Here is a 6000-nt window from a genome sequence, read left to right as displayed (position 1 = left end):
GGGCCGGTGCCACTATTATGGCGAATGAGGCATTTGCATAGGGCGCAGATCATAAGGGGTTGGGGGTGAACCTAGCCGCACGGGTTAGCTACTGAACAGTTAGTTGGCGCACTAATAAGCTTGGCCTAGGGCACAAAATAACCTAACACCGGCACTGCCCACACTCCACATGGTGCTGGTTGGTGCGCCCCACCAAGTATTCCATCCATCCATACTCCAACCCACTATATCCCAACTACATGGTCACGGGGGTCTGCTGGAGCCAATCCCAGCCAACACAGGGCACAAGGCAGGAAAAAAATCCCGTGCAGGGCGCCAGCCCACCGCAGACCAAGTATTCCTCAATTGTATATACACTACACCTTGTTGAAAGCTTTCACATTTTATTATTTTCCAATACTGTATCCATGTGTATTTCATTTGGCTTTTTTGACTCTGATCAACAGAAAAAGACCCTTTAATATTAAAGTGAAAACATATCTCTGCAAAGTGGTCTAAATTAATAAGTAAAAATTACTTCACCTCCATCAACTTTTTCCTCTTGCTTGGACGAGATTGAGGCCTGGATGTCCAAGAACTTCCTCAAGCTGAACAGCACCAAAACTGAAGCTCTTATAATTGGCACCCCCCCCCCCCCCCCCCCATCAACTTCTTTCCTCTGTAAATTATATTTCCTTTTCTGACCGTACCATTACCCTCTACCCTTCTGTTACAAATCTGGGTGTCACGTTAGACTCCCATCTGTCATTTGATATACATGTCCATCACCTTCGTAAAATTGCATTCCTTCATCTTGAAACATAGCCAGACTCCGTCCCAACCTCTCCCTCTGTGATGCTGAAAAGCTGGTTCATGCCTTTGTCTCATCCAGACTGGACTATTGTAATGCACTCCTCATCGGGATACCCAACAAGAGCCTTCAAAAGATCCAACAAATTCAAAATAGTGCTGCAAGAATCCTGATGAGGGTGCGGAAATATGAACATATTGTATCTCACCAATCCTTCGATCACTTCATTGGCTCCCTATCCATCTCCATATCGAATACAAACTCTGTTTGTTTACTCACCAGTGTATCAATGGGACTGCTCCACAATATCTTAAAGAACTCCTTATATTACAATCCACTACAAGAGACCTCCATTTTACAAATACCTACCGCCTTCACCCCCCTGTGACCAAACTTCATATAATGGGTGACCGAGCCTGTGTGGCCGCTGCTCCACGGCTCTGGAATGGCCTGCCAGAGAGCCTGAAAACACAGCAGATTGTGGGCTGTTTTAAAAAAGAGCTAAAGACTTTTCTATTTAGGAAAGCTTAGTAACAAGAATGCTATAATTATTGTTGTTTTATTCTGTGTTTTTATCTTGCCTTGCCTTTGTTTAATCTTTTTATGTTGCACTTTGAGATTTACTGCTAATGTAAAGTGCCCCTATAAATAATATGCATTATTATTATTTAATTAATTACTAACTTAATTACTATAAAACACAAAATCGATCACCTAAGCATTTACTCCCTGAACATGATACCCCCGAATCATCACTGATGCAGCCAGCGGGTTTTAGAAGTCACAGAAGGATTTCAGTGGAGACCACCTGTCCGAGGTTTCAGCTGACAGTAGTGTAGTCTAAGTTGAAGTAATTACTGTTGCTATTGGGTCAGTTTACAGTTCTGAAACTTTTAACATAATCATTAAAATTGCAACCATACATTTGTTTAGGGCAAACAGGCCCCCAAATGATTTTTTAGGGTGCAGGATTTCTTACTTTGTTTCTGTAAGGTTTTAACACATTTTTTTTTTCTTGCCATAGAGAGTAGGATGGGGTTTGTCAAACACGGCTTATTAAAGCCCACTGAGGCATTTGAGGTGGGATTTTGGACTATTGTTGCTGTTGCATATTAATTATATTTTTCTTTTTTTCTATAGTTTTTTAGCTGTGAAGCACCTTGAGCTACATTCCCGTTGTATGAAAATGCGGTATGTATACTGTGTTTACTCAGTAAATAAGAGGTGGGGAGTGAACAAGAACCCTTGTGTTGTACAGTCCAGGGCCATAATGGCCACTAAGCTAAAATGCCACCTAAAGTCCATCCATCCATTTTCCAACCCCCTGAATCTGAACACAGGGTCACAGGGGTCTGCTGGAGCCAATCCCAGCCAACACAGGGCACAAGGCAGGAACCAATCCTGGGCAGGGTGCCAACACACCGCAGGACACACACACACACCAGGGCCAATTTTAGAATCACCAATCCACCTTACCTGCATGTCTTTGGACTGTGGGAGACCTGGGAAGCGAACCCAGGTCCCCAGATCTCCCAACTGCGAGGCAGCAGCGCTACCCACTGCGCCACCGTGCCACCTAAAGTTGTTAGATAGATAGATAGATAGATAGATAGATAGATAGATAGATAGATAGATAGATAGATAGAGTGGTGTGAAAAACTATTTGCCCCCTTCCTGATTTCTTATTCTTTTGCATGTTTGTCACACAAAATGTTTCTGATCATCAAACACATTTAACCATTAGTCAAATATAACACAAGTAAACACAAAATGCAGTTTGTAAATGGTGGTTTTTATTATTTAGGGAGAAAAAAAAATCCAAACCTACATGGCCCTGTGTGAAAAAGTAATTGCCCCCTGAACCTAATAACTGGTTGGGCCACCCTTAGCAGCAATAACTGCAATCAAGCGTTTGCGATAACTTGCAATGAGTCTATTACAGCGCTCTGGAGGAATTTTGGCCCACTCATCTTTGCAAAATTGTTGTAATTCAGCTTTATTTGAGGGTTTTCTAGCATGAACTGCCTTTTTAAGGTCATGCCATAGCATCTCAATTGGATTCAGGTCAGGACTTTGACTAGGCCACTCCAAAGTCTTCATTTTGTTTTTCTTCAGCCATTCAGAGGTGGATTTGCTGGTGTGTTTTGGGTCATTGTCCTGTTGCAGCACTCAAGATCGCTTCAGCTTGAGTTGACGAACAGATGGCCGGACATTCTCCTTCAGGATTTTTTGGTAGACAGTAGAATTCATGGTTCCATCTATCACAGCAAGCCTTCCAGGTCCTGAAGCAGCAAAACAACCCCAGACCATCACACTACCACCACCATATTTTACTGTTGGTATGATGTTCTTTTTCTGAAATGCTGTGTTCCTTTTACGCCAGATGTAACGGGACATTTGCCTTCCAAAAAGTTCAACTTTTGACTCATCAGTCCACAAGGTATTTTCCCAAAAGTCTTGGCAATCATTGAGATGTTTCTTAGCAAAATTGAGACGAGCCCTAATGTTCTTTTTGCTTAACAGTGGTTTGCGTCTTGGAAATCTGCCATGCAGGCCGTTTTTGCCCAGTCTCTTTCTTATGGTGGAGTCGTGAACACTGACCTTAATTGAGGCAAGTGAGGCCTGCAGTTCTTTAGACGTTGTCCTGGGGTCTTTTGTGACCTCTCGGATGAGTCGTCTCTGTGCTCTTGGGGTAATTTTGGTTGGCCAGCCACTCCTGGGACGGTTCACTACTGTTCCATGTTTTTGCCATTTGTGGATAATGGCTCTCACTGTGGTTCGCTGGAGTCCCAAAGCTTTAGAAATGGCTTTATAACCTTTACCAGACTGATAGATCTCAATTACTTCTGTTCTCATTTGTTCCTGAATTTCTTTGGATCTTGGCATGATGTCTAGCTTTTGAGGTGCTTTTGGTCTACTTCTCTGTGTCAGGCAGCTCCTATTTAAGTGATTTCTTGATTGAAACAGGTGTGGCAGTAATCAGGCCTGGGGGTGGCTACGGAAATTGAACTCAGGTGTGATACACCACAGTTAGGTTATTTTTTAACAAGGGGGCAATTACTTTTTCACACAGGGCCATGTAGGTTTGGATTTTTTTTCTCCCTAAATAATAAACACCATCATTTAAAAACTGCATTTTGTGTTTACTTGTGTTATATTTGACTAATGGTTAAATGTGTTTGATGATCAGAAACATTTTGTGTGACAAACATGCAAAAGAATAAGAAATCAGGAAGGGGGCAAATAGTTTTTCACACCACTGTAGATAGATAGATAGATAGATAGATAGATAGATAGATAGATAGATAGATAGATAGATAGATAGATAGATAGATAGATACTTTATTAATCCCAATGGGAAATTCACATTCTTCAGCAGCAGCATACTGATACAATAAATAATATTAAATTAAAGAATGATAATAATGCAGGTGAAAAACAGACAATAACTATGTATAATGTTAAATGTTAACGTTTACCCCCCCCCCCCCCCCCCCCCCCGGGTGGAATTAAAGAGTCGCATAGTTTGGGGGATGAACGATCTCCTCAATCTGTCAGTGGACCAGGACGGTGACAGCAGTCTGTCGCTGAAGCTGCTCTTCTGTCTGGAGATGAAACTATTAAGTGTTTGACAAAAGGTTCGTTTCCCCCCCCCCCATTATTTCACCAGAAACCTTTCATTGTCTGGCGATGGACTCCACCACTCCGTTGATCTGTTCTAGATGGATAAGTAGACCGTCACATCATAAATGATCCTCGTAGTTCTCAGGTGACAGCTGGTGCGCCGTCGCTTCCTGCCTGGCTGCCTCAGACCGGGGGGCTCACCGGCACTTTGTCATTTCTGTTAGGTGTCGATTGTCGCAGTTCAGGCACTGATCGTCCTCGTTGATGAAGCTGGGATTAAACAGTTTGCGGCTCTTCAGCGCATTAAGTGCTGAATACAATTCTGAGAAATCCAATTTACATTTTAATTGTATAGTATTAAAGTGAGTATTAACACGTTCAGTGAAATGCCTCTGTAAAAACACTTTTAAACGATTAAGGTGAGTTCTTTTGTAAGTCGCTTTGGATTCAAGTGTCTGCTAAGCGACAAAATGTAAATGTAAACGCCGAGTGAAAAACCACAAAATTAAAACAATGCAGTCCTGCAGTCAGTGAAGGGTTTGCTTATACGATCATGTGACGTGGAGGTCTTGGTCTGTAACGGAGAGAAGAAGCTGGAAGGAACATTCGTCATTGAGGGGCGCTCGGGGGTCGATGCCTCTTGCATGCCCATGCAAAAAAAAATCTATTAAACCATCAAATCTTACAGTTCTTCCTTCTTTTATCCTCAGGACTGCAGGCCGTTGGTCTCCACTCGTGCCTCCGAGCGTGGAGAGGCTTAGAGATGACAGGTTTTCACGAATATCGTATGTTCCTGCAGCAGACCTGACAATCTCACTGTGACCGAGAAAAACTTCCATATCTACATAGCAGTTACAACACGGAGTGTATTGTACTGTTGACGTTTTTGGGCACAGTGGCACGCACGCACAATGCTCCTCCATCGGTCAGTTCAATGCCTTTTTTTAATAGGTGCACCAAATATCTGCACACCGTCTCCACGGTAATATTTAAGAAGTTCTCGCGCTTGATTATAACCCGATAATGGCTCAAGTCCAAATCCTTTTGTTCAAGAGCTCTGCCTTCTTCAAGAATAGACGAGAAGCCCGCACTGCCGTTACTCGCCCACTTGGTCAGGTGGAATCCCCTTCTGAAGCCCAGAACATGGAGATCTTTGGCCAGTTTTATTGCTTATTCTTCTTTTGCAAGTGACTTAAAACGGTCATCTATGTAGAGATTGTGAAGCGCTGTGTTAACTGCTTCATCAGGAACTGCTTCTCTTGCATTTTCGGCTGTCCTATACGCAAAGATTAAGAAGCACAAGTCGCAGCATGAAGTCCGCCTCCTCTGCTAGGTATGACTTGCCACAGCTCGAAGACTTTGGGGTTGTTGATACCTACTAACAGATCAACTTCAGAATCTATAAAAGATCAGTATACCTCTTCAAGAGATGTCCACTTTGTAATATCCTCCTGTCGTGGGATGTTTTTTCTGTCCACCGGAATGGACACTTGCATATAAACTTTTTATAAATCAATGTATATGTTGTCACTGAGTCCATAGACTTACTAATATCATAAAACAGAGGGAACCAGTTCTGAGTGGGC

Source organism: Erpetoichthys calabaricus, chromosome 6 (genome assembly GCF_900747795.2).
Source record: "Erpetoichthys calabaricus chromosome 6, fErpCal1.3, whole genome shotgun sequence".
NCBI lineage: Eukaryota > Metazoa > Chordata > Cladistia > Polypteriformes > Polypteridae > Erpetoichthys > Erpetoichthys calabaricus.
This window is presented reverse-complemented; position numbering follows the sequence as displayed.